This window comes from Elephantulus edwardii, unplaced genomic scaffold (genome assembly GCF_000299155.1).
Source record: "Elephantulus edwardii isolate Elephantulus edwardi_28Jun2011 unplaced genomic scaffold, EleEdw1.0 scaffold00073, whole genome shotgun sequence".
Lineage (NCBI taxonomy): Eukaryota > Metazoa > Chordata > Mammalia > Macroscelidea > Macroscelididae > Elephantulus > Elephantulus edwardii.
Window position 1 is genome coordinate 10,808,083 of NW_006399823.1, and position 10,991 is coordinate 10,819,073.

Consider the following 10,991-nt stretch of genomic DNA (forward strand, 5'->3'; position numbering starts at 1 on the left):
TGGTTAGGTTGACTCCAGGTAGGCTAAGTTTGGAGCCATTGTTCATAGGGTCAGTAGGCATCATAGCTGACTTAACAGCACATAACAACAACAAAATCTGAACCCAATTAAGATAAATTCTTAATTTGATTAAAAAAATGAGCTGCCAATCTCTGATGGGTAAAATGTTAACCTTATAGGCTAAAAGTTGCCATCATGTGGGTGTCTAAATTTTTTTAGTCACAATGTCCACCATGTAATAAAAAAATTGCTATACATATTCATTATTGTGAATTTCCCATTAACACAATAAATCAAGCCTAAGTCATTGTTTTTGAGTCTGTTCCAGATCAAAGAAACTCTGATGTCACAGTAGTTAAATGCTAGGATACTAACCAAAATTTCACTGGTATAACTCTACCACCAAGTCTTTAAGAATCACCCCTCACTTACTGTCACCCAGTTGGTTCCAATTCATAGGGTCCCTCCATCATATTTCCAAGGTTACAAATACCTAGCAATGGGAGAAGACTGTCTACTTTTCTCCCAATGAGGAACTGATGGATTTGAAGATGCACAGCCTTTGTGTTAACAGCACAACACAGTACAGGCTACAATACCAGAGCTCCCTTAGTGGACACAATAGTGTTACAGAACAAATAACTAAACTTTAGGACCATGCAGCATTTACTGAGATCATAAGTCTGTAAGTTAGGCAGACTTCAACAGGCAGTTCTTCTATCCTTCTCTGACAGGCTGGGTATTGTCTGATCTTGGGAAGCTGTGGGTAGAACAACTTCAGTAGACTCAACTGTAAATATTCCCCTAACAAGGACAGAGAAGCAAGAGGACAAGCAACACATGCAAGTGCTTTTCAAGTCTTGGCATGTGTCATTTTGCTAATATGGAGAAAGCAAGTCAAGTTGCTGAACTGGTTTGCCAGCGGTGTGGCAGAGCATACCATCAACACAAGAGATCACAGGGAAGTCAGGTGACTATGTGTGAGGACAGAGGGAGAGGTTAAAATTGGGGCCACAGATGCAATAAGTTTAGCACATCTAGAAATAGGAATTAATGTCTAATGAGAGCAAACTCATAGGTGGCCCAGCTAAGGAGAATAAATACAGTAATAATATTTAGACAATCACTTTACTGAACAATGTATGTAGAAATTTGCAAATGAGAACTTGCTGAGTAATCTTTCACTGAATAAAAGATGTTATTTTAAAAATAGACCATGAATTTTGTGTAACTATGGTAGCATACCCAAAAATGATGGCAAATGGTGATGAATTGAAGATACAAGCAAATAAATAGAGCTGTGGGTTTTCAAAATCAATTCATATGAATATTTAACAAAATATCATTAATCAAATGACTCCTTAAGTTATAAATTTTATGTAAAATAAATGACATGAAATTAAGAACTCGTTGGAATAGACTTTAGATTGACAAATTTATAAGAAATCACAATTAGCAAATTAAATTTTTATAAAAACAATATATTTTAAGTGAAAAGATAAATGAACAGAGAATAAGAGACATATGAGACATAGAGAAGGGTGTCATATATGAAATTAGAGCCTTAAGTGAAAATGAGAGAAAATGAGACGGAAGAAATATTTGAAAAGTTACGATCACTGGGGTTTTTTGTTTTTTTTTGTGTTTTTGTTGATTTGTGGGTTTTTTTTTAAGGGTGGAGTAGTGCAAATACATTCCACAAATGTTCAATAAATTCCTCATAAAAGTAATACTAAGAAAACCATCTTAGACACAATGTAGTCAATATATAGGGAAAAACAAAGGCAAAAAGTAAAAGCCGACGGGGAAAAAGTAAAACACTCAAAGAGGAATAAAATGCTACCTTCAAGAGAACATCAGTTAGACCAACTAACTAGTCAACAAAAATAATAAAAGGCAAACTTGAGTGATCCCTGTTGGGTCATCAACCAAAAGGTCAAAAGTTCAAATCCACTCAGTAGATCAAGATGAATAGATTCCTCTTGTAAAGATTTATTTGAAAATAAAATGTAGGATTCTCACATGTTGGAATCAACTTGATAGAGTGGATTGACTTTTTTTTTTTTTCTTAAGTAAAAAAGGTATCTTCACCTTAGGATGGCAGTTTCATCTCACTTGCTAGAAGAGGCTATTCCTTGGAGAAGGACATCATAATTGGAAAGGTAGAAGGTCCCCAAAAGCAAATAAGACCCTCAACCAGATGGATCGACAGAGACTGCAGTAATGAGCTCAAGCAGAGATGACGAGGATGGCACAAGAGAGGACACAAATTTGTTGTTCATAGAGTTGCTGTGAGTCATACTCAGCTCGATGGCACTTAACAATAAGAAAAACAAAAATGCAATGACCTGTCACTTAATTCCTGTGACTACAGCATATAAGCAAAACAATTGCTCAGAGGAATCACTGCTCTTCCAAGGATCCTCTTAAATACAACGTAAGTCTACAACAGTGTTCCAACAGCATGATGTATTCATATGAAATTTGTAAAATAGTTATCATTAAAAATCAAGTTTTTTATTCGAATGAAGGTTAACAAATCACATGTATTTTTAATACAATTATTCATAAACAATTTTTATAATAATAATTGCTATGATTAACTTATTAACATAAATTATAATATCTATTTAACCTATTCTATTACTCAGGGGGTTTCTGAAGGCCTATTTTTTTTTAGAAGTGGATAATCATTCCTACTTATGAGTCTCACCTGGAAGTTCCTCTGAAATCTGACCAGCATTGAAGACTGCTGGTATTTGAAATTGTGGTGACATAATTTCCAGCATCATAGCAACATGCTAGTCACCCCAGTATAGTAAGTTAACAGACAAGTAAAAGTAAGCGATAAATAAGCAAGCACACACATACTTAAACTATAAAACAAAGGGCATATCAGCAACACCTAAGAGGCCAATAGGAAAAAAGAAACAACTCAAAAATTTCATCATGGTAGATGCATAAAGGATTGAAATTGCTAATGATTTAGTTTTACTTGGATTCAAAATCAACACTCATTGCGGCAGCAGTCAATAAAGAAAAAGATTATGTTGTATTGTGAAAATCCAGCCCCTCTCCAAAGTACTAAAGAGTAACAGTGCCAGTTTAGAGGTTAAGGCATGTCTTATCCAAGCCATAGTATTTTCAGTAGAATCTTTTGCATCTGAGAGTTGGACAATGAATGAAGAATATTGAAATAAAATCGATGTCTTTGAATTGTATTGTTAGCGAAGAGTACTGAGTAACCTATAGCCTACTAAAAGAACAAAAATAGTCTGCCTTGGATGAAATGTAACCAGAATGCTCTTTGGAGGCAAGGCTATTTCACACACTTTGGGTTTGTTGTCAAGAGGAGTCAGTCTTTGGAAAAAGACACTATGCTAAAAAAGGTAGAAGGTCAGAGAAAGAGAGGAAGACCCTCAATGATATGGACTGACAGATTGACTGTATAATAGGCTTCAGCCCATTGGAGATTGTGAGGATGGTACGGGACAACATAAATTTCTGATCTGTTGGGTCTCCATGAGTCACAGTAGACCAGAAGGCACCTAATAACTATCAACCCATTATTATTTATTGCCATTGTTTTCACTCAACTTCTAACTGGGTAAAAGTATAAGCAATACTAATTGTGGTTCTCAAATGCCAGATACTTTCTTTTTTGTGTGTGGTTTTCTTTAATTTATTTTATTAATTTTAGTGAAAGTTTATAGAGACTTAGGGTTTCCATTCCTTCATTGTTGCACTTTTCTCCCTGCCCACCCCCACCCCATTCACTCTTCTCCTTGAAAAGGAAAACTTTTTCATTGTTATGCAATCCCTCCCCCCAAGTCTACCACTGTGCAGCCTTCATTCTGGACTCCTGTCATGACAATAATACCCAATCATATATCCCTTTTAAACAGTTCTCTCCATACTGTTTCAATAGAGTATACATCACTCCTTCCCTCCTTCTCTGTCTTCCCTCAACCCTGATATCAGTCCCATTTTACAACAGTGGCCCTATGCAATGTTTGTCCTTTTGTGACTGAGATATTTCATGCAGCATAATGTCCTTCAGGGTCATGAGTTCCTAGTTTTTCAATGCTGCATAGTATTCCATTGTGTGAATATACAAGAGCTTCTCTTTCCATTTGTTTGTTGATGGGCACTTGGGTTGTTTCCAGCTCTTTGCTATTGTGAACAAAGCCAGAATAAACATCTGTGTGCATATATCTGTTTGGATGGTGGTCATGCTTTCTTTAGGATAAATTCCCAATAATGGAATTGCTGGGTCAAATGGTATTTCTATTTGCAACTTTTTGAGAAAGTACCATAGAGCTTGCACCATTTTACACTCCCACCAACAGTGAATAAGGAATCCAGTTTCTCCTCAACCTCACCATTATTAGATGTTTGCCAGTATTTGATGTTTTGATGTTTGTTTCTTCTAGGGAAATTTTAAGCTTGAAATTATATTTGTCAATATCTGGATATATATTTTATCATAACTCCTGGAAGCAGGAGTGGCACCCACTTCCTAAACAACATGCCTCTGGAAACTCTGTGAACTTTGATAAATGTTGATAGTTGTAGAGGGGCTTCAGGTCGCTATGAGTAATGCTCTACTTGACGGCACTCAATAAGAACAAAAGCAATATCATAACTCAAGGAAAAATTTTCTGAATTTGAAGAGTAGTGTCCAAGGACTTAATATCCCAGTACATACACAAACCAGACCTTCATAAAAGAAAAAAAGTAAATATGTAAATAGTTGAGAAGATCTAATTTAAGGCCCTTTTCCCAGTAGTGTTGCTTACCTGTCTGTCAATACACCTACTTTTCTCTTAAAACAAAACCAAATGAGAGTATCTGAATGGGAGAGACAGAAAGTGTGTGCAGATAGGGGTCAGTGAATCTCCCTGTTTCTGTTTTGAAAGATTATTTTAATAGAAAGTAATTAGTGTAATCATCATTAAAATTTTTACGTAGTTGATAAGAGAGAAAATGCATTATTATTTAATAAATAATATAATTTAATGTAATATGAAAAATAAAAGATTATTCTAGAAGGAAAACATTTAATCTGGTTGATTTTATCCATCAATTTATGATGGTCACATACACAATGAAAGAAAAAGCTGCCCAATTCAGACCATTCCCATGTGATTTACAAGGTTTTCATTGTTAATGTGCAGATGTAACTCGCCAGGACTTCCTAGCCATTCTGTCTTAGTCTAAGAATTCCACTAAAACCTGTTCACCTTCACAGCACCATGCAAGCCTGCACTGGTAAATAAGTAGTAGCTATACAGGAGGTACTTTACCAATAATCAAACATGCACATGAGGAGAAAATCCCATCACTAAACCTGCCACGACCCTAATCATCATTTACTCACACATATTCTCCATAAAGAGAATAAGTCACTAAAATGAGTTAATGTTATAATTTTTGTTTTTAATTATCCTAGAGAGGGTGAAATCAGGTTGCTCCTTGGAGGCAAGGATTCTGAAGCTTTCTCTGATATACTTTGGGCATGTTGCAAGGAGGGGGCAGTCCTTGGAGAGCGGCATCATGCTTGGGAGAGGGGAAGAACACCATAAGAGAGCAAGACCCTCAAGGAGTTGGATTGACTCAGTGACAGATATAACAGGGTAGGTGTGTCACAGATGACAAGTTTGGCTCCAGAGAGAGCAGGGTTTAGGGCTGTTGTATATAGGGTCACTATGAGTCGCAAGCAACTCGATGGCACATAACAACAAGAAGCAGTTATTTATGAAATTGTTATAAATTTTATCACCAATTATTAAAGAGAACTAAAATATCTGGTGGTAGCAGGAGTGGCATCCACTTCCTAAACAACATGCCTCAGGAAACTCTATGGAATTTTGATAAATGTCAATAGTTGTAGAGGGGCTTCAGGCCTTTTGTTCATAGGGTTGCTATGAGTCGTGCTTGACTCAAAGGCAATCAACAACAATAACAGTCCTGTGTAATTCTCATTTATTTACTCTTGACAGTGGCAAGATTTTGAATCATTAGTCATCAGTAACAAATATGCTACTACAGGTCAGTTTGTTCATTCATACCAAAGTAAAAAGGAAGATATCACTGTTTCAATGACAGTTTACACTGCAAACATGTATTCGTTCCCTTCTGAGGTCAGTGGCTCCATGTCAATTTAGCTGCCTAAAATTTTGACAAATCACTTTTCCTCAGTTGTTAGCTGTAGAATCCCCTAGTCTTGTCAATAGAAATGTTAGGCACCCATCTGAAAACTGTCACTTAGCTCTTCATCTTAGAGAGGAAAAATTATTCTAAAATTACAATATCCTGTACCAGTTGTGCAAGTTAAGGCATAAAGCAGAGCTATTTAATTATTCTGCCTGCAGTCACCTCAACAAGTTAATTTTCCTAAAGCAGAAACTTTCCTCTATCTTAAGTTCAAGTTTTCAGCTGGAAGCCTCCACGACCTTGCACTCCTGGCCTGCCCTAGGGAACCCTCCTTATCCGAGGAGGCTGACAACAGTGCCAGGGGTTCGCGCAGAGCCAGCCTTTCTCTGTGCCCTGACCAAGAGCTGTCAGTCTCCTGTTCTAGGCTGCACCCATCCCCAGAGAGGACCACTTTGCCTGAAGGCTTCCCTTTGGCATGCAAATTATGGTGACATCAGAAAAAGGTAGAGTTGGAACCTACTGAGAGTTTTTCACTTGGGCTTTTTCCCCATGGAAAAAGAGAAATCTGTGGTGCTATTTTTATCTCAGAAGCAACCAGCTTGAAAAATTAACGCTGCCAGGCAGATTTGGATTACAAACTATAATGACTTATTTTAGTCTCCCCACTTGTATATCGTCTTTCCCAAAGAGTTGTGTAGGAATGGTTGATCTGTCTTAAATTAGCCTTGTCAATGACAAGGACACCAATTCTTCCAGAGTATCTCTACTTTCTGCCTATATTAAATGCTTTGTTCAAATAATCAGATACTATTTGAAGGTTATTCTAAGTTTAAATGTCTTGAATGACTCTATCTTCAATGAGTTTTCAGTCTGGTTATAACAGTCAGGACTAACATACATGAAGCAATTAATAATCAATGCTCTTCCTAATGTGTTCAAGTAGAAAGAGAAGTTTAAAAGGTGGGGGGAAAATAAGGAGAAGAATAAGCAAAAATACTTTAAAATTCATTTAATAAACTTTAAAATTCTTTAAACAAGTAAAACTTATCTTGCACCTTCCTCAAACAAGAGAAGATGGGATTTCTGTTTTATCTAAAAAATGTCCAAACCCTTAGATGAAAAGAGATACTTCTGAATGTTAGACAGATTTATCTAAATATCTCACAAGTTACATCAATAGGTTCAAGGATATTAGAGATTGTGTAGATGGTGAAACATTAGGACAAGGTTCAAATCCGTTGTTTATAGGATCACTATGAATCAAAGTTGGATCCATGGCTTCTATTGGCAACAATATAGGGACTAGAGGGGAGGTTTGGTGGCGGATTGTGTTTCCCACTCAAAGACTTCAAATCTACCAGCTGCTCTAAAGAAGAAGGATGAGCAATCTCTGTGTGTGACTTACAGCCTCTGAAAATCCACTGGTGGGTTAGCTATAGATTGATTCTGACTAGACGGCTTATACACATGTACACAACAAGCACACAACGACAAGGAATGCACAGCCTATTAGTGAAGTGAGCTAGCAGAGCACTATCAGGAGTCAGGTCATGATGGCAATCCGCAAATTTCTCTCAAGTCAAAGGACTCAATGTAGACACACTGTGGACTATTTAATCAGTAATTGAAAATCCAAATGTATTTTAATATAAAATTTCTCCACTTGTAAACATTGGCAAAAAGTAACTTATTTTTAAATGTTGTGTTAAGAGTCATATAGGTGACTATGACTCATAGCAACTCCATGTAATCATTTTGCAAATAAATGCCTCTCATTTTAGGAGGTTGGAAGTCCAAATTCAAGGAGTCAGCTCTAAAGGATGTTTGTCTGTCTCTGCCCACTCAGGAGGAAGGATCCTGTTTTCTTCACTACCTGCACACCAGGTGTTCCTGGGAGGTTTCCATGTGTCCTGGCTTCCCTGGCGTCAAGGAGCTTCCTACTGCAGAGATCTGAGTTCAACATTAGATACTGCATTCATGGAGATTCTTCTTGGTGGTACTGCTCACTTCTCTCTCCTTTTATGGCTTCATAAAACTAAAGGTGATGCTGGCCACACCCTACGGAAATTCCCTTCACCTAGGAGCAGGGCTGTAATGGGACTAAGGTGTGTTATAGTCCACTCTTAAACTTAGTTCAACCATTTTTTAAAAAAAAATTTTATCAGATCATGGGGAATTATTACATAGCTTCCATATTATATAGTTAAATGCACGTAAGGTAGTGGTATGCAATTCAATCCATGAAATTAAATATTCAATGTCAGCATCTCTGAATGTTTCTAGGGAGCCTATATGGTGTAGTACATAGTGAGTTGCACTGCTAACCCAAAGACTACTTGATTCCAGTGGTTCAAATCGATCAGCATGAAATCTTTCCATGGGAGAAAGATTAGAAATCTCCCTTCATTGTGATTAACAACTTCAAAAATGCGACAGAGGGTCCCCTGTGAATGGAAATTAACTTGACTACAGTGAATTAAGAGAGAATATGAATAAGATGAGGAACAAGATGAAAAGCTGGTAGTAATTTTGGCTCACGGAGAAGTTTGTTAGTACCTGGAAGACATACCTTTAGAACCTTCTAGAAACAACTGACTAGAAATATTTTGAGGAAACTAATTTTGTAATATGAGTTGTGGGCTGCAAACCTCTCCTTTAGAGTCAATCAGAACCTGGTGGAGAGTCTTTGCATTTAAAAGGTGGTTGGGGCCTGTGTTAATTGTGTTTGGGGCAAACATTCTTCTAAGTAGTACAACACTGTTTGCCAGTTTGCTTTACTGAGGTAATTTTGGATTGCTGTGATGCTGAACACTATGACACTGATGTGTCAAATGCCATAAAGGTTACACAAGGTATATAGCATTTGTTAGAGCTCCCAGATTAAGGACAGGCTTGAAAGCAGGAGTGGCATCCAATTCCTAAACAACATGCCTTTAGAAACTCTATGAATTTGGAGAAACAACAATAGTTATATATAAAACAGGGTTCAGGCCTTTTGTTCATAAGGTCACTATGAGTCATGCTTAACTGGATGGCACTTAGCATAATAACAAAAACTTCGTAATATCGTTCTACAGCCTGGAGGTTTATATCACAATTATTTGGATATGAAAGGAAAAGGGGTAAATTTTCCACTGGCTTGCTAAATCACAAACCTAGGGATTACAGAAACAATTCTGATCATTTCTTTTGGTGTTAGTATTTATATGCCATACAGATGAGGACTTCTTTTTATTTCCCTGGATCTTCATCAAAATTAGTGTGTAGGGCTCACTGCAATTTCCAAAAATGGCTACAAAAATATTTCCAACTATGCATGCTCTTCTTATAACTTTAACATGTTTCCTGTCAAGTGACAGTGTGTGTGGTCCCTCTGACGAGTTTCTACCTTGTTTCTTTGGGAACATTTCCTTTTGGAAATTTTCAGGATTATAGATAGTTACATGGTGAAGCCATATGTAAATTTTCTGGTCAACATTTAACTTTTAGGAGAAACAAAGTGTAATAGCTTTTGAAGGAAGTATACGTCCTAGTTTGTACTCAGTTTGATAAGTGTTCACTTATCAAACATGCTGTCTTTTTTATGCCTTTTCAGAATACTTCACTTATATCATCCGTAATCAGAATAAAATGATGGGTTCATTGCATCACTAAATGTGGGTAATTTTATATATTTGCATAGCAATAAATACCAAAAATATTGCATGTGTAGTTTAACATGTGTAGGTAAACATTCTTGTGTAAATTTCATTATCTTAATTTCTATAGGATAATCTTCTCCCTTCTTTCCTTTCTTTTTTTGTTGTTTCATATTCTGTCTTGATCTATGTAAAAATCAAATCATATACTTGAGTTGATTCGCAGGGTGGCGTCAGAGCAGAGCTGTGTTTCACATTGGTTTTAATGGCTTATTTTGGAAAGTAGATCATCAGGATTTTTTTCCAGAGTACCTCTGAATGAGCTCAAACTTCCATCTCTATTAAGTGACTTCATATATATTTGTGTGTGCTTAACAATGTATTTTAGATAGATGTCTTTTGTTGTTGTTGTTGTTGTTAGTTGCCATCTAGTTTACTATGACTCATAGTGATTCTATTACTAACAGATCTGAACCTTACCCTGTCCTATATCATCTTCACAATCTCTGCTATGTTCACACTCATTGTCACAGTGATGTGTCCATCCATCTTGTTGAGAGTCTTCCTCTATTTCTCTGATCTTCCACTTTTCCCAGCATTGTCTCTTTCCAGAGACTGGCCCCTCCTGAAAACCTGCCTAAATAACAAACCTTGCCTGTACACTGAAAAACAAGGAACTCATGAAATATTATGTAAAATGAGTGACCCTGGAGGACATTATGCTGAGTGAAATATCTCAGTCACAAAAGAACAAATATTGCATAACGCCACTGTTATAAAACAGGATTGACAAGGGGATTAGGGGAAAACTAAGAAAAGATAAGATAAATAATGTATGCTGCATTGAGACAGATGAAGAATAGAACTGTTTAACAGGAATATATGATTAGGTAAGTAATGTGCGTTATGCTTCAGATCCTCCTGAGGCGCTTGCTGCAGAAGGTCAAAGACTGCAGCCTTCAATGTGGATTGAGGCTCAATATCAAGAAGACAAAGGTTCTCACCACTGGGCTAATTGGCAGCATCAGGATGGATGGTGAAGAGATTGAGATAGTTAACAGATTTAGTTTTCTTAGTTCCACAGTAAACACTCTTAGCCCTAGCAGCCAGAGTCTGCTGTTAGGGACTTCTCCAGAGTACCAAAGAACAATGGTGTCACTCTGGGGATTAAGGTGTGCCTGAAACAGGCCACGGTTT